At 47.5% G+C, this 17,774-nt stretch overlaps 1 protein-coding gene across 4 annotated transcripts in view; it reads right to left on the bottom strand.

Annotated features, from left to right (window-relative positions):
- The window catches only part of RTN4R (reticulon 4 receptor), a 74,005-nt gene that overhangs the window by 21,372 nt on the left and 34,859 nt on the right, over nucleotides 1-17,774 (bottom strand). The window contains exon 2 of one of the 4 annotated variants that reach the window (XM_072024387.1): nucleotides 17,300-17,409. The exons of the other annotated variants lie outside the window; for them this stretch is intronic. The gene's annotated coding sequence lies outside the window, so the exon portion shown is untranslated. The remainder of the gene's footprint in view (nucleotides 1-17,299; nucleotides 17,410-17,774) is intronic. 4 annotated transcript variants of the gene reach the window in all.

Raw genomic sequence — 17,774 nt, 5'->3', positions numbered from 1 at the left:
CCACAGAGCGGGATCACCCAGAGCACCTTGGGCAGGATGGCATCCAAGTTTTGAATATCTGTGGAAAAGGAGACTGCACATCCTCTCTGGGCTATCTCTTCCAATGCTCTGTCACCCTTACAGTAAAGAAGTGCCCCCTCACATTGAGCTGGAACCTCCTGTGCTTCATTTTGTGCCCCTTGCCTCTTGTCCTGTTGCTGGGCACAACTGAAAAGAGACCAATTCCATTCTTTTAACACCCTCCCCTCAGATATTTATATACATTAATGAGGATTCCCCTCAGTCTCCTCTTTTCCAGGCTAAACAGACCCAGTTCCTTCAGCCTGTCATTGTACGATGGGTGCTCCAGTCATTTAATAATCTTTGTAGCCCTCCTCTAAACTCACTCCAGTATGTCCCTGGTGTACTGGGGAGCCCAGAAGTACTGGAGACAATAGTCCAGATATTTAGCTTTTTTTTTTTTTTTTTTAGGTCAATTTCTGTGTTCAGGAGTTCAGTGGAGTTTTTTTTCTGAAGGCTTTTTTTTTCTTTTCTTTTCTTCCTTTCTTTTCCTTTTTTTTTTTTTTTTTTCTTTCTGGCAAAGAAGATGAAAAAATTAACTCACTTATCTATCTCCCATAACCTCATAGAGAAGGGGGCAAATGAAAAGGTCCCAAACAGTCTGTTTTCTGAGAATTTAGGTCCATCTCCAAGCTGAGATTTGTAGCTGTTGTTTGCAAGTGTAGTGGATGAGGAAAGGCTCAATGCCAGGCTACTGAACTGCAGCACCCCTGAAGCAAACAGCACCACTTCGTCCAGCAACAGGGCACTATTTTCCAGACTTTCCTAGCTGTAGCTGGCCTCACTGTGGCTCCAAACGGGGCAAAGTGTAAAGCCCTTCAGAAGGTCTCTGTAAATGAGACAAAGCCAGAGTAGCTTCAGACTAAAAATCAGCTAATAAAAGCACATTTGATAAATGGAAGAGGAACACACAGGAATCATATTGAAGAGGATGGTTTGAAAGGACAGAGGCGAAGAAGGAAAATGCTGACAACCCACTGAGGCAACCTCTGCTTAAGGAAGCACAGAAAGAGGCATTGCTTTGTCTGACCTGCAAGTTTTGATTTAAAGGACTGTGCCTTCTGCAGTCCAGATGACCAATAAGTGCTCATTGCTTTTAAGAAAGCCCTTGTGCCTCACAATAATTCATTGCTGATTGCCTACATTTTCTTAAAAGAGCTCATTTAGGGTTGATTTAAGTACTCTTAGGGAGGCCAGGCAGGCAGGAGGGGGTGCTGTGATTTACAGACCTGGTGCCAGCTGCAGAAGCAGCAGAGGTTCTCCCATCTGCAGCAGCAATGCTGGGGGCTGGCTGGGGGTTACTATGGAGAGTGTGAAGGCCTGGGATCCCACAAATAGTCCTGGAGACAATCGGTAGCAGTTATAAATCTTAGGAGGTTCTGTTTCCCTTTCTTTATAGCCCAGTTGTGATCTGGACATGGTTTTGCTGTGCACCACAGATCCTAGAGATTAGATGATGTTTGCAGCTGCATTTCATTATTTCTAATTTGGGGGAGGGGAGCTGATCAGTTTGGGTAACAGACTCTGGGACACAATTTAGTTTAGCAGGTGCAAGCATTTAGAAGGAGAAACATCACTCTGGGGAGTAAAGATGGCTTGATTAGACATAGACACCCATGTTTGGTCAAATATATGTCACTAGAGCACCAGCTTAGATGTACACATCCATACTCCTCTGATCCATCTTTTTTGAAGTGACACCTCCTTCAGAAAGAACTTGTGTGGGCCCTACACTTTGTAGGTCTTGCCCCACAGGACATTGTGCTGCTTTGCAGCCCTTCCTCTCTGATGTCTCCTGACCTTGCAGACAGCTGCTTTGGCTATGGGCAGCCTCGAAAGCAGAGGCAGAGTTGAGTCATGTGTGCAGACAGGTTGCATTAATCCTCTGTGCAATAAGAAGGAGCATCCTCTGCTCCTTCTTATTGCACAGCATCTGTGCTGAGCATCATGCCTATGAGAGATGTCTGAGAACATGAGGCAAATGCCCTCCAGGACTTTCCTGCTCTTCGTTTGCACCTATATCCAGCTGCTGAGCACAGTCATCCCCAGAAGTCTGCTGGCAGGTCTCTGCAAAATGCTACTGCCTGACAAGAAGTAGAAAAGCAGGAATAAACCAAGAGAGCTCCTCCTCCAGAGCAGGTGGGAGCAGAGAAGACACCACAGCTATGAGTTTCTCTACAGCATCAGTTCCTGCAGCACAGCTGCTCAAGCAGGCTAAGCCAGATCTGGAAGCCTCAGAAGATGCTTGGGATGTGGCCTTGGCTTGTAGGTACTTGTACCCAGTGAAGACTTGTCTGACTAAGGGCATCCTGCTGTTTACAGATTGAGCATAAACTTCAGAACAAAGCACTGAGGGAGCATCTTGATGGCTGGGTTAGAGGCACAGAATCCAAGCATACGAGTCTGTGCGTCAGCACAGAAATTGCCTTTGAGAGGTTTTGCAAGGGGTGTGGTGCAAGCAGAAGAAGCTGGAGGTTGAGGTCATGGTCCTTCTTTTCCAGATGCAGCTGGTAAAAACTTAAGAAGAAATCAGCCAGCCGCCATGGGCTGTGTTTTCTAGCATCACAGTGTGGATGGAGCCCTTCCTGGACCACAGGGTTCCTGTTCCATGGCACTGCCAACTGTGAGGACCTTGGACACAGAGCACCAAGGGAGATGGTTCTTACCCATCTGGGCACACCAGAAAGTTCTGCTGCTCCCAGTTTCCCCTCCCGACACCTATCACGTGCTTGCCCATGTGGCTCATGCAAGACTCGGTGCTTAAACCTGTACCTAGCTAATTTCTGCCTGGAAGTCTTTTCAAACAAAACTTGGCACCCCCAGCAGCTGGGAGAAGGAGATAATTAAACCCACATATGCTGACACCAAACTGGTTAGTAGTCCAAAGAGCTGAATGCAACCAATCCATGTCATCATCTCCTCACCACATTGCACAAGAGATGTCCTGCCCACCAGATACGTTTTGGTTGGCTTCTGTTTTGTCCTTTTGGTGGTTTAACACCAATGGGCTGGTCAGCACTACCACATAGCTCTGTCACTCTCTCTCCTCAACAGAACAGGTGGAGAAAGTGCAATGAAAAAGAAAAAAAAAGCTTGTGGGCTGAGAAAAGGACAGGGAGATCACTCACCAATTACCATCATGGACAAAACAGACATAGAGTAAGGGAGATTAATGTAATTCATTGCTTATTGATAACAGACTAGAGCAGTGAGAAATAAAAGCAAACTAAAAACTCCTTCCCGACCATCCATCTTCTTTTACCTCCTCCACAACAAGCAGCCAAGGGGTATAGGGAAGAGGTGCTGAGGTCAGTCCCTAATGTTTCATCTCTGCTGCTCCTTCTCGGTCACTCTCTGCCCCTGCTCCATGTCAGAGAAGCGAGCCACTGGTCACCATGGTGTTATTTGTAAGGCTTTGGGGACAGGGAAGAACTGGAAGGTGGTGGGAGCACCACCGTCTGCACAAGGACCCATGCTCCCAAGGGCACACAGTACTTGATCTTGTACTGGATGGATCCTTGGCATGCACTACTGAAGAGCTTTTCTAAGCATTGCTATTTCAGACTCAGATTTGCTGACAAAACTATCTACTGGAAGTATTGTGGCCAAGCAGATGCATTGAAGTCTGTCTGCTAGCAGGGCTTGAACAATCTCTGCAAGCCTCTTCCCCAGCGTGCATCCAGCTGGGGCCTTACATGCCAATGCCACCTGCGACCAGCACCCCAGGGACAAAGTCATCACCCATCCAGCTCTGACGCAGAGCAGGGACGGTGGTCGCCCTTAGTGGCAGTCCTGTCCTCAGGGTCTTTTGGCAGGATTGTTCAAGCACTGCACAGAGTGATGCAGCCCTGTCCTCCAGAATGAGTTATCATGTCTATGCAGAGCAGACAGTGCAGGCGTTTATTCCTCCTCCAGATGGAGAGATCTGCATTTGCAGTGGACATTAAATTCAGAGCAAGGAAAAAAAAAAAAAAAGAAAGAGATAAAAAAAAAAAAAAAGAAAAACTGTGCTGCGGCCATCAACCTCCTTCCCTCAGCAGTGTGCTTCTGGGATGGTTGAAGGGACACTGTCCAGCTTATAAGAAAGAACAAAGGGCTTGTCCTCTGAGAGGTCTCACCTTTCTCATAACAACACTGAAGGGAGCACAACCATTTAGCATCTTTCTGTGCCTTATACCTTGTGCAGGAAAAGCACCAAAGAATTTGTAAATGTGTTGGCAAACATTGCCTCAGCCCATGTTGCTTTTTCCTGGCTAAAAATTGAATTTCTTCAGCAAGAGACCAGTGCTGAGCATTTTGCAGGTAGAAGGGAACATGCTGTCTCCCAGCTTGGTGCCAGCAGCTCATGGTGAAGCCCCATGTCCAGCTGTGTTTTGGGATGGTCTATTTGCTTCTTTTCTCTATTCTGGGACACAACTTGTGCTGTGGGAGATGAGAACAGCCAGTCCTGCAGTTCTCCGACCAAGCCCTCTTCCATGGCCAGGATCACCCCCCCAACACACACACAAGTCCTGGCGCAGGAATAGACTTCCAAACCCATTTAAAAGTACAAGTTGGTTAAGAGAAGGCTGTGAAGGAGGGAAGATGCTCTTTTATGTATTAATTACATGTCAACTCATTTGCTCTAGAATAACACTGGGAGCACAGGAAGAATTACAGAATTAATTAGAGAGTAAACGACCCCTAACTCATAACAGTGGTCTTCCAGCATTGGCAGCCGTTTGTTAATGGTAATGAAAAGCACCAGATTTCATTTCAAAGTGCAACAAAGAGAGACCACACGTTCAGGGCTTCAGTATTCCCCCTCCAGAGCATGAGAAAGTTATTAGTCCCATTGAAATCTGCAAGAGCTTCTTTATATAAAGCTCCTAGGGAGGGAACTCACACGTTTGATTTTGGGACAGAGATCTTTTTTCCTCCAGCTGAAATGTCTGCAGCATGCCGGCGATGCAGCACATCAGAGCAATGACCAGGGGCAGCTTTCACTCCTTTGTGGCTCTTCCCAAGCCAGAGACCCAGCAGCCTGTGCATTCTTAATTGACAGAATTAGGAAGCTTATTTGAAGAATACTTGAGTCCTCAGAGTCTAATTTCCTGCCGTATAAATAATACATCAGCAACAGCAGTCTCCAGGAAAAAAGAAATAAATAAATAAAAATAAAAACTGAGAAGCCCAGATGAATACTTTTAGCTTCCATCACACTGTGAAAATCCTTTGCAGAGTTTTTTTCACAATAGCCCCCAACTGCATTGTACCATTTCTCGCCTCGTCTAATTTAACGAAGGAGATAGGAGCTGAAAATTACACATGTGGGCCTCAGCACTGCAGGTGTGATTGCACCTTCTGATGAGTGCGGTGAGAGCTGGGGCTGTGGGAACTAAATGCTCTGGGTTCCCAGTGCAAAGCCCTCCGCTGTACATCCAGCCAAGCCCACCATCGACACTGCCAGGAGCCCCCATGGTCCTGCTCAAAGGCCACGTCGTTGTCCATGCATATTCATGGATGGAGAGAGAAGGAGTGCTGCACAGGCATCTGCAATTTTGGCAACTTGCAACCTTTTGGAGCTGAATTCGCAACTGCAAACTCCCTCACCAGGTCCTGGTCCAGGACAAAAGGTCAGCCTGGTAAATTGGACAGGGATGAGCATCCCTGGTTTTGCTGAACCACTCCTTGCCCCAAACCTTCCCGTGCTCTATTTTCAGCTTTTTGCACCACTATTAGCAAAGCTGCATGCAGCCTCTGGCACCTGGACTCACTCTGATTAACTGAGCACTGGGACCACTGCATTTTTATTTCATGCTGGCCTCCTAACCTGGCTGCCACAGCCCCACTCTGCTCTGCAGACACATGGAAGATGCAGGGAAAGCAATGGGGACTTTGCTGGGCTCCCGGTGCTGCAGCTGTCATGTCTGTAGGGCTCAAAACCAAACAGACCTCTGAAAGGCTACAGTGAATTGAGAAGGCGAGCTCCAGGACTTCATCAGAAGGGTTTCTGCAGCACAAATATTTGTATTCTTCTGATGTGGGATTTACAAGCACACACTCAACTCTGGCAGGGAATGCCTGCAAATATAAGCGAGGTCTCTGTGTACCTCCCGCTTGCTGCTGCCCTCCTCTGTCTCTCTGTCTCTCTCTTATGTTACCTATTATATTCTGTGTGTCCAAACATGGGACAGGCGGATGGCAGGTGAGCCTGTTCACTAGAGGCAAAGCAATTCTGCTTTGAGAGGAACAGGGTGCCCTTTGTGGTACCCCACCAGCATCCTGCAGGGAGAGCACCCTGCACAAGGAGCTGGGGTGCCCTGAGCTCCTGGGTCCCAGCTCTGTGCTGCGGAAAGCACAGGCTGTGCTGGCCGCATCGTTCCAAGGGAGTTCCCTGGCTTTCGCCTGATGGACAGAGTAAAAGCAAGGGCTGTGGCAAATGGAGTTGTTCCTTTCCCCACACTCCGCCTCAGAGGACCGCAGCATCGTCTCTGCTTTGGAGAAATGAAATCTGGAGCAAACACAGCAGACAAAGGGGCCCATTTGAAACAGCGCTGCCAATAAATAATTCATGGGAGTGAAGTGGTGAGTCTCAGGGGAGCCGGCGCAGGGATCTGTGAATCTGGATGAGTTTGCAGTGCTTTAATTATGCAAATTGACAAATGTCTCTACACTGAGAAATTCTGCTAGTCGTGCAAAAGAGCAAGAGCTGGAAAATGGCAAGAATTTCTCAAGGCCGTGTGCCTAGCCAGCTGCCAGCCACAGCTGGCAGGGGGAATCTCACCAGGGTCTCTCCAGAGCCAGCTCTGCTCTTTTCAAGGGCAGCCAGAAGGATCCCCCATAACACGCCTTGAGAGTTTCAGCCAAGCTACAAACCCCTGGCCTCAGCCCCAGCCCTGCTGTTGCACCAGCACCCTTTGTTCCCAACATCAGCTGATTCAGGGAGGGGGGGGTACTGGGACTGCTGTAGCCGCAAGTGGGCTGACTGTGCTAGTGGTGGTCACAAACATCAGACAACTTCAGCAAGGACAGCTGGGGAGCCCCAGGTGACACATCGCTCTGATTAGCTCAGCTGTGACAAAGGCAGAGTTGTGTGGGGAGAAGTGGTCCCCAAACCCCCAAAACACATGGGGTGCTTTCTTCTTCATCTCTCTGCTTGCTCCTGTGTTGTGTTTCTGTGGCCACAGCCCAGGCACTGGTGGCCACAAGCCCAGAGGACAGAGGACCTGCAGTCACCTGTTGAAAGATGCTCACTTGTGCCAGGGGAAACGTGGCTTGATGAAACAAAGGCTTTGCCTTTGAGAGAGACCTTTGCCACTTGGAGCTTTTGGAAAGCCAAGATTTTCTTGGCCTGTCAGTGGACCAGGCAGAAATAGGGCAGAAAGAAGCTGAATCTGGGATATTAGGGGATGTCATCTTCCCATCAGAAGCCAGCCCACGACATGGAAATCTTCTCCATTGCAGAGCAGGCATCCTTCAGGACCCCAGGCACTGCTTCCTCCTTCCTGTGCCCAACATGCTGTTCGCCACTGGGGTGGATTAACTTTGTGTCCTGTCTGGCCTCATTTGGACCCAAAGTAGGACTGCTTAGAGAATGAGGACCGTCACAGTGAATCCCACTGAGAAGAAGGGTATAAGTAAGGCCTTAAGTAAGAGGAGGGAGGAAGGCCGCTAGCACTGTTGTCTTCACCCCACCCATGGCTCTACAGGGTCAGGGCCATGGAGCTGAGGGACCAGGTGGGGACACAGTGTCCTCCTCTGCAGACATCTGAGCTCTGCCCACAGCACTGGCTCCTCTCCTCGTGGTCCTCAGAGCGAGCAGTTTGTGGGGTGGGAAAGAAAAGCAACAGGACCGGGGAAACTGGGAGAGGTGGGCGCGAAGGAAGGGGGTGGGTAGGAAGGATGAGTCAAAGAATTCAGTGGGGAATAGGTCTGGGGCTGCAGGCTGGCTGGTTTGATGAATTTGGGCTACTGGCATTGGGGATTGAGGACCAAGCTCTCTAATGTCCCCATGGGGCCAGCAAGAGCCCCAGAAGGAGCTTAGCCTTCCAGATGAGCTGTGCTGCAGGCTGGCCATGTAGAGACCACATGTACTCTCCTACAAAGTATTTACCAGATAGCTGTCATTTCTACATTAAGAGTTGTTGGTTTTATTTCTGAAACCTGACTTTTCTTTACTTTTGATATTTGATTTCCTCTAAAAATATGCAGCCCTCTGTTACCCAAACCCAGACACTTTCACTGAAAAATTAACACTGCCTCTGAATTATTTTCGTGCTTGTATCTTTGGAAGAGGGTGGGAGAAGAAAGGAAGGGAACTGTATCATGGAAAAAAAATGGGAAAATGTCAGCCCAAACAATATTTTATGCAGAAATGCCTGGTTTGATCAAAAATCCATTTTCTCACAAAATAAATTTTTCATGAAAACTGTGTCAGAGCCAAATCCAACAACCTGGAGCAGAGAAAAGCCACCTTGTTCCACTGATGCTGATTTATGCCAGGCTGCCTGGGAGCAGGAGCTGGTGGCAGCTGTCTTGAGCTGTCAGGCTCTGGAAAAATTTGTTGAACCTTCTAGTCCCTCCCTTCACTTATAGACTGCCTGATGGTGGGGAAGGATGAAGGCAGTAGGCTAAGGAGAAAAAAGATCTTTTCAGGGTGATGTGGTCTGCTACAACCCAAGCTGAAACGGGTAAAACAGTGGGGCACAGCCCAGCAGCATGAGGTCCCCAGGAGCCCATGGTTCCTCAGGTTCTCCATGCCCAGAAGAGATTGGGGATGTTGCACCCCAGAACTGTTTTCTTTTGCTCTAAGGCTTCAGAACAACTTGTATGAGGTTTGTCCCTGTCCCAGAGCATCCATCCACTCTGTGGATGGAAAAATCTGCTGGTGACTGTCAGCCCTCGGGGCAGAAGCAGCATGTGACATAAGGCAGTCTGCCAAAGCTTGTTCAATCTGAGCAGGACGGGCAAATGGCCCTTCAGGGCACTCGGGATATTATAGCACCAGCTTTGTGCTGGAGGCAGGATCCTGGCAGCTGGATGGAGTGGCCAGAGCCCTCCCTTTCTCACACAGCATTGCATTAAGGGGTTGCTAATTGCTGCTGGGTGTTCACGGCAGTCCCTGGGTCAGAAGTTGCTGTCTTGGAAGTGCAGGGTCCCAGGGCCACAGCATGGGAGACTGTGCCAGGAATAGAGCTGTGCAGGAGCATGCATCTCTCCCAGAATCCCAGGCACATGGGGCTTCTGGTCACATGGAGAATAAGGAAAGAAGGACAAGACATATATATGAGAAATGTGTTTGGGCCACAAAGCCCTTCCTAGAAAATAGCTCCCCTATACTGTGGGTTATCACCTGAACCTCCAAGCTAGGAAAAATCTCTGCGGCAATCCCAAGCACAAATACAGGCTAGTGAGAGAATGGATTGAGAGCAGCTCAGAGGAGAAGGACCTTGGGCTGTTGGTGGATGAGAAGCTCCACATGAGCCAGCAATGTGTGCTTGCAGACCAGAAAGCCAACCGTATCCTGGGCTGCACCAAAAGCAGCGTGGCAGCAGGGTGAGGGAGGGGATTGTCCCCCTCTGCCCATGCTTTTAATACATGCAGCACCGAGGTCCATGCTGGTGGGACCACTGAACCCTTTGCAGGGTAGCACTGCAACATCTGACTCATAGCTGATGAGTCCATTCCTGTCTTCTTGGAGGAGAGACTTCAAAGATCTGTGCCATAGTCTTATTTTGCAGCTCTCTTTTTGGGCATCTTGGCCAAGTGGCAAGAGAAAGCTCTGACCTTGAATGAGGAACAGAGGTTGGTGTAAGCTCGAGGTATTCGGCACAGCCCAACAAGGCGACAGCCCCATTATTTTTTGCCTCAGCACTGAAGACAGACAGCAGCATCTTAAAACAGGAATCTCTCATCAATCATTTATTGGATTTATGCAGCTTCACTTAGGAACCTGATTTATATTTCCTCTCAATTTACTGCATTTGAATTGTTTGCAAATAGGCACGTGAATCATCGGTTGGAGCAGAATAAAAGCTATTTTCAAGCTTCATTTAGGCCATTCGAAGCATTAATTTTTAGTTGCAAAGGCTATTTTTTGCTAAATTAGTTTTTAGATCTTGTCTTCCTTGTGCTGAGTTATAAATTTAGTGCTGCTTGAGCAGAAATGATCAGAACTAGATTTTTCATCCTTCTGAGGCAGGTGCAAGGGCCCCATTCTATGCTGGGTTACACTGCAGCACAAGAGAAGACAATTTGGCTCCTGTTGCTGAGATAGAAGTACTGCCCTCCCTACCCCCTCCCCCAGCACAATTCAGTGCCAGCTCTTGAGGACTGAAGCCATGTGCACACACTCCCCAGTCGCTCTTTGGCATCAGTTTTGCACTTTTCCTTCAAGCACATTCTGAGTCCTTAAGCTACCTTCCAAGGCCATCTTGAAAAATCACCTTTGAATCCGGCACAGAAGCAGCTTTCAACTCAGCTGTTTTAAAGGTGAACTCGTTTCAGGGCCACCGCATCCCAGCAGCATGTGTGGGTGGTTGGTGGATGATGTTTTATTTAAACACAAAGGCATGAGATTCCAGCTCATTTCAAACAAATCCTTCAGTGGGAAAATATGCACATATTTTTAACACAAATCTGTCCGTAGCTCCACTAATTCTCTGCCAAAGTGCTTTACCTGTTGGAGCAGATGATAATTCAGCAATGTAAACAGAGCCTTTTAATTTCATTTTGGGATCACGAATGGAAACAAACTGATTAACAAAAGCAGGGTAAACAATGGTTCTGCCTTCCGCTAGTATTAATATTCTCCTAGTATTGATGCTGTTCTCCCAGGAGCCTGTGTCAACACGGTAAGCTGGGTGCAGCGATGCCAGCATGTTGAGCCGAGCCATTCACACCCAAGGACAAGGTTCAGTGCCAGGAATGGTTGCTCCACAATGAAATACACCAGCAGAGAGGGAAATGCTTCCCCTTGGCTTCTACTGCCTTCCAGGGAGCTCCTGTTGCCCCACTATGCCCAGTGCTAACTGCAAGGGAAGGTTTCTAAGGTGGGACATGGAGCTGCCTGGCAGGTGAGCCTTCAGGCACCCCAAAAGGGTTTTGCTCAAGGGATAAAGTGGTGACATCACAGATTCCCTGAAAGCAGACCAAGGTGGCAACCCTGACCTACTTGCTGATGTGTGTGCTTCGTTATGCTCCGACCAGGCAGAAAGCAAGCTGTGTTGGGGAGGTGACATAGCACGTATAAATGTGTCGGTAATCTATAAATGATTTAAGCGCAAGCATGGGGGAGTGCAAAAATGTCATCCCAGCTTGACTGAGAGCAGAGGGAGACGTTCTGAGCTCTTCGCTGGGACACCTCCACCCACGTTGTAACCCCGGGAGAGCACCTTTCATCCAGAGAAGCACGGTGCGACTGGGGACAGGGTGACGTTGCAGGTGCTCCCTCTCCACACTGCCTGATGGAACAAATGCATGTTCAGACGTTACAAACATAACCAGGACGTGGCTGCTGCCTGGGCAGCCATTCCACCACATGCAGCTACCTGGAATTTAGCCCATGCTGAGATGCACACAGGGGTGACAAATGGCTCGGGGTAAATGTGTCACTGGCTTCTGGGGCCTGCCTGGAGAAGGGGAAGAGCTGCAGGACGAGTTACAGAGACCACCTAATCTTTGTGCTGAGTTAAATCTTGATGTTGTGCTTTGTTGTGTATCATTCTGGGTGGAAGAGAATAGAAACCTGGAAGAAGTAGCAAAGCTTTGGTGCTACAAACATGTCTTTTGCTTTTGTGCTAAGCCAAACAGCTCACGTTTTGCCTTTTATTTTTGGAGAATGTTGGTCTAGACTTATGCCAGGAACTAGCACACACAAACCACTCTTCCTGCAGGGAGACTAGAAATGAATATACTGTTAACACACCTCTCAACCGAGCATGAGGCTTGAGCATCATGATGAAAGAGCTGGTTTGGGGAATGCAAACACTGACACCATAGGATGCCACCACCATTGCTAAGTGGTCCTTCAGGAAGCCTTAAAGGAAATGCTCATGCCCAACCTGGTGTGTTTAGGGTTGGGAAGGAGAACAGAAGGAGAAACCCATAGACATTGCTGCAAGATGGCAGCTGCTAACAAGTCAACAGGGAAGGACAGATGAGAGGAGGGCATGACATCGACATCAGACTTTGCTGGGCCTGGGGTTTAAGAAGGTGGTATTTAGAGGAAGAACTCTTTGAGATTGCTAATACAGATACCCATACACCCATCCCAAGTAAGGCCCGTGTACTTTGAATTCAAATATCAAATTTCACTGGCTGTTGTAGACCAGTTACTTAATCCTGAGGAACTCCAAGATGTTAGAGATGTCAAGCTACTTGCTGACCTGGGTCAGAAACCTGAGAAAGATCAGCATGTCATCCTTCTACTCAAAGTATCAAGTCCAGGACAGGAGGACAACTTGTACTGCTGCTGGAGGGACTAGGGAAAGGGGTGCAAGTAAAGCCAGGGTGAGTGCTGAAGCACAGAGCTGTTAGGCAACATCAGAGTTTTGCAACAAGGGGACCACAGAGCTATGAAAATAAGGGTTCCAGAAAGGTAATTTAGAAATTGTGTAATAGCACAGTAACCACCCTTGTGCTAGTTTGACACAAGTTAATTTGAATTCCAGGGTTGTCATAAACATTGAATAAACAATGATTTCTGAAATACTCTTATTGCAGGTTCCTTGTGGAGCCGTGAAAAGGTTCCTATTGCAAGGCGTGCTGGTAAGGAGAGGGAAAAACCAGTTCAAACTACAAGAGGACACCAAGGACCTCCTATAGCATGTAATTTGCAAACTGTTACAATATGTTCTTATGACTACGGTTCAATTACCTCTTGCACAAAGAGGTAAATGGGTAGAAAATCAGCACTTGAGGGTTCCTTTTTGTTCATCAAAGAGATTTCTTCTCAAATCAGTTTAAGAGCATTCCGTTAACAGACTAGCAGATGCTCAAAGGCTAGCCACAAGACCATGATATAAGCACGCTCCAACAGCAGTAGAATAAAAGGATCCTTGAGATGAAGGATCTCCAGAAGCCCCCTCCAAGATCAGCTATTCTGTGATTTTGTGATTTTCAAGAGGACTCCAGAGCCCTCAGGACATCTTTTGCAACCTGCTTCTGAACTCTGTTTCCCCCCACCAAGGACACATCCAAGCAGTTAGCCAGGCCCCAAACAGGTCCCCGCTCTCTCCAGTCTCCTCTTGCCCAGCAGAGAAAGGCTAGGAGGGATGGTGGGGGCTGAGCAGAAGCCAGAGGGAACAATCCAGACTGAGAGCTGGGAGTGGAGCTGGGCTTGCTGGTTGGCTTTACACATGTGTTAATTTATTGTAACCTGTTTACACAGGCTGTCACTAGGAGGATGACTTTGACTTTAGTGAAATCAGCCAAATTTACTTTTTCTTTTACCTCAGTCAAGAGGTAGATGTGGTCTACAGGCCAATTTGCAACACATGCAGGACAGCAGTCCCATGGTGGCCACATCTTGCTAAAGTTGCCCAGTGGTCCAGCCAGGGTGACTACCCCACCAGCAGGCACCATGAGAGCCTGAGAATCTGGGAGAACCACTTGTCACCAAAGGCTATCTGTGAATTGGTAACATCAAATGTCCTGACTATGAACAGAAACATCCACTCCAGCTTGGAGACATCTTGGGAAGGTGAGTTAACATTCCCGTTGCTCTCACTGCAAAGCTTCAATCTAATTAGATCAGACACCAACAAGATAGGAAAGCCAATACAATTATTATTTGGGAGCTTTTGCTTAAAAATAATTCATACTGTTTCAGAACATCTCCAATGTTTTACGCTACTTATGTTCACTGTGTGATTTAGATAGCTTTTACCAAGCATTTGCATGGTCTGTCTTTGAAAACTAAGCAGTTAGCACCAATGTACTGTGGGTTTTCACACAGACACACACATGCACACACACACAGAATGAATCGACCAAAAAAAAACGTATCTGTGGGATGCTTTCCCATAATTTTAGAAAACTGATAAAAAGGGACAGATATAGAGAAAGAAATCTCAATCTTCTAGAAGTTAAATCCATGTTTCTGCAACACTTAAGCAGCTCTAAATCAGAGTCTTAGCTGCTCCTGCAAACCCTTTTTCTTTTTTTTTTTTATTTTAAATACAAGAACCCGCGTAACCGTAACAAAGATCATCAGAGCATTTCATCTTTCATCTTTGGAGGCCCTTGCCATTAGCTGTGATGTTGCTTCTTCCCCAAGCATGAAAACCTCTGTGTGGGTCCTTCCCTGTCCAAGACCTATTTCATATCTCTGATCATCCTGACTGCCCATCTCACAAGTTTTTCCATTACTACAGCATCCTTTCTGAGGCAGGACAATAAGAAAGATATGGATTATTTGAAACGTGGACACACCATGGACTTATTATATACATATAAAAAAATCTTCTCTCCTAGTGGCATAAAATCTTTGCACATTCAAAACACATTGATTCCTTGTTAACATTAAAAAGGGATTTCAGTTTTCAATGCACGAACAAAGTTGCTGTAAAATTGTTGTACACACGAGTTGACATTTCCAAACAAGCTAGTCTAAAATTAGACTCATACTCCCATCTGCAGGGAATTAGGAGGGTTTTTCTAAAGCATTTGACTTCTTGAGATGCGAAAGTCCCCTTAAATTCAACTGGCAAACTGTGATGGTGGGATATTGTCAAACCAAAAACCCTTGGCTTCCTTAATGGAAAACTCAGCGCATCAGAAAGTAGAATTTTTTGCTTAGCAAATATCTGTACCTCTCCTACAGTAAAGGTTTTCCTTGGGCTTTAGCACCATTTTTTTCAGTACAGATGAGCATTTTAAGAACTAACCTTAAGAAACAGCCTTCTTTAGAAGTAAAAGTCTCTATGGAAAAACTGGGAAACTGCTAAGAAACTAATTAAAGAAACAAGCACAAAACAGCCATTTTAGCAACCCAAGCCTGTAAGTCGAAAAGAAAATGCAGACCCACAACATGAAAAGAAAAAAAGCTGATTTGAATTTTAAAAACTTTTTTTTTTTCTTATTGCTTTGTGCCTACCCTGATTTCCCTGCACATAACAGCCCATGGCCACAGCTCAGCTATCACCATTTCACACATACATTGCCTGCAAAGCTGGGTTTGAAGCAGACCTGTGCTCATCCAGATCTCCAGGTTCTTCTCAAGCCAGGGAGACAACCATGCTTTCTGTCCTCCTGCATTGCAGAGGCACTAAGGCTGCCTGGATTCCACTCTGCTTCAAACTCAGAGCTGATCTAGGGGGAAATGTAAAATTTGTGACCTGAACCTGCAAGTTTCACCAAACCTGCTACCCGCCTGGGCACAGCTCCTGTTCCTGGTAAAGCACATGTGCTTTATCTCCAGCTCCTGACACCAACCCTCATCTATCCTTTGCCCACTAGTCTGGAGAGCCTTTTTCACTCACATCTCTCCTGAACAGGGCCTTAGCAGCTGGGCGCCACTCCAGCAGGCAGCCAGCTCAAGCAGATGTATCTGAGCTGGGGTCGGTGCAGCCACGGTAGGCCTGGGACCCACAGCTCTGTGCAAGAGCCTGCTGACTGCTCCTCTTGCCTTCTGTGAAGGAAGCCTGCCCCATACAGGTCCTACCTCTGGCGCTGTGCTGGTGTCACCTTCTCGTCCAGCATGGAGGCTCACAGGTCTCCCAGGTCTGCTCTTGTGCAGAGCTTGGGTGCCTTTGGCCTCCCCCAGCTCACGCTGCTGGCCCTTCGGGTGCCACTTAGCTCAACTGGCTCCAGACAGAGGAGCTTATAGAGCCAACACTTAAAACAGGAGCATGCTCCAGTTGGCACCGCCACGCTGTGTCCGAGAGCAGGAGCGATGCAGGCACAGCACACGTGGCAGGAACCATGTGCTGAGGCTGTGACCTGACAGCACTCCCAGGGGCATGGCACTTTTCGCTAACACCATCCATGCAAAGGCTGGCCCTGCTCTTCACGAGCTTCAGTCTCTGCCAGGATCAGACTGTGTGGGGCTGGTGCCACTTCACAGCCTGAGCCACACACTCAGAAATTGCAACAAGATGGGAAAGGTCAAGAACTGAGAGTCCTTGATGCGATTCGTTGCAAAGCCACTCTGCAACCTGAAAACACTCATCTTGCTATTTAAAGAGGGTATTTTCCCAGGAGACGAGCTTGACACAGACAGTAGGAAAGGAAGAAGTTATTAGCCTTGCTATTACATTGTCTAGGAAAGCTTTGCTGCTAGCATAGCCCTGGCCTGACTTCACCTGAAACCCATGGAAATGCCTGGAATGGGTGTTACAGAACACACCAAGCAGGGAACTCCTGCAGGAAGCACAGCTGAGCATGGAAAAGGAGGAGAACAGGCAAGGGCTACAGAGCCAGCTTAGAAGCATAGTGCAGAGCCAAGTACAACTTCTTGCTGTCAGCTGTCATTCAACCCAGGAGGGAGGCTTTGTAGGATCTGAGCCCATTCTGCCTAAAATGAAGGACATCTGCCCAGCTCCCCAAGTTTTGTCTCTCCTCAGACACCTGCAAAGTTAGAGTTTCCACACCCTTGTGCCTCTGCTCACCCTCTGCAGCCTCTCTGGGGACCAGAGAGGAGGACAGCAGCAGGCAAAGGGACAGGCAGGGCCTGGATGTCCTGGGAGCCCAAGGCAAAGCCATCCAATTGCTGAAGACATTCACTATGAATATATATATATATATATATAATATATATATATATATATATATATATATATATATATATATATATATATATATATATATAATATATGTATATGTATATGGGAAGCACCTGCAATCTAAGGAAAAAGGTCCTGATATGAAGAAGACGTGCCAACCTCTGTTAGCAAGGATCCTGGGCCACCCTAAGCCCTATTCATTTTTCTCCCCTTCTGAGTGCTGAGAAAATTATGATTTTTCACTCTGCGCATTTTTTTTATTTTTATTTTTTGCAGTGAAAAGGAATATTTCTGCAAAACTCACAGAGCTCAATGTGAACGAAGGAGGAGGAAGTGGAGGAGTTTCCACCACACAGAGTTGCAGGACAGGGAAAGAAGAGGGGAGAAACCTCTGTGCTCCTGTACACCTGCCTTTTCTGCATGCCACAAGTGCCTGTTGTGCACATGCACCTGCAGCTCCCTATGTTCCTCCAACTTAGACACCATCTATTTTTTCTTCAAACCTCAAATTGTCAATTTAAACTGTCACTGACCTGAGGGCAGGACCACTGAAGGACTCCACTGGTTCTAGCTCAGCATCCCAGGTGAACCATATCCAGCAGGCTGCTGGCATCTTCTCCTGGACCCACCACAGCTCCCAGTGCTGGAACAAAACAGGGGGATCTGCTAGCCCATGGGTCTGATCTTGGCTATGGTCCAAATCATAGAATCACAGAATCATTAAGGTTGGAAAAGACCTCCAAGATCATCTGGTCCAACCATCACCCTGGAATGGGCAAAGCCATCTTGCCTCCATTTTAAACTGGGCCCAGGCATTCACCACAGCTTGAAACCTGCAGTGAGAGAGTGGATGCTAGCCCTGAACAGCAGGTAAATGCAGAGGAAGGAGGGAGAGAGGTGGCTGCTTTCCGAGGAGAGGGAAAGGCTGGCATGAGGCCAGCCAGCTTCACACAGAGAGGAATAAAATAAAATGAAACATCATTGCCCATGTCCAAATGCACCACATCC

The sequence above is a fragment of the Anas platyrhynchos genome, chromosome 16, assembly GCF_047663525.1.
Source record: "Anas platyrhynchos isolate ZD024472 breed Pekin duck chromosome 16, IASCAAS_PekinDuck_T2T, whole genome shotgun sequence".
NCBI lineage: Eukaryota > Metazoa > Chordata > Aves > Anseriformes > Anatidae > Anas > Anas platyrhynchos.
Note: the sequence above shows the minus strand (reverse complement) of the source record. Positions and strands in the feature narration are given on the sequence as shown.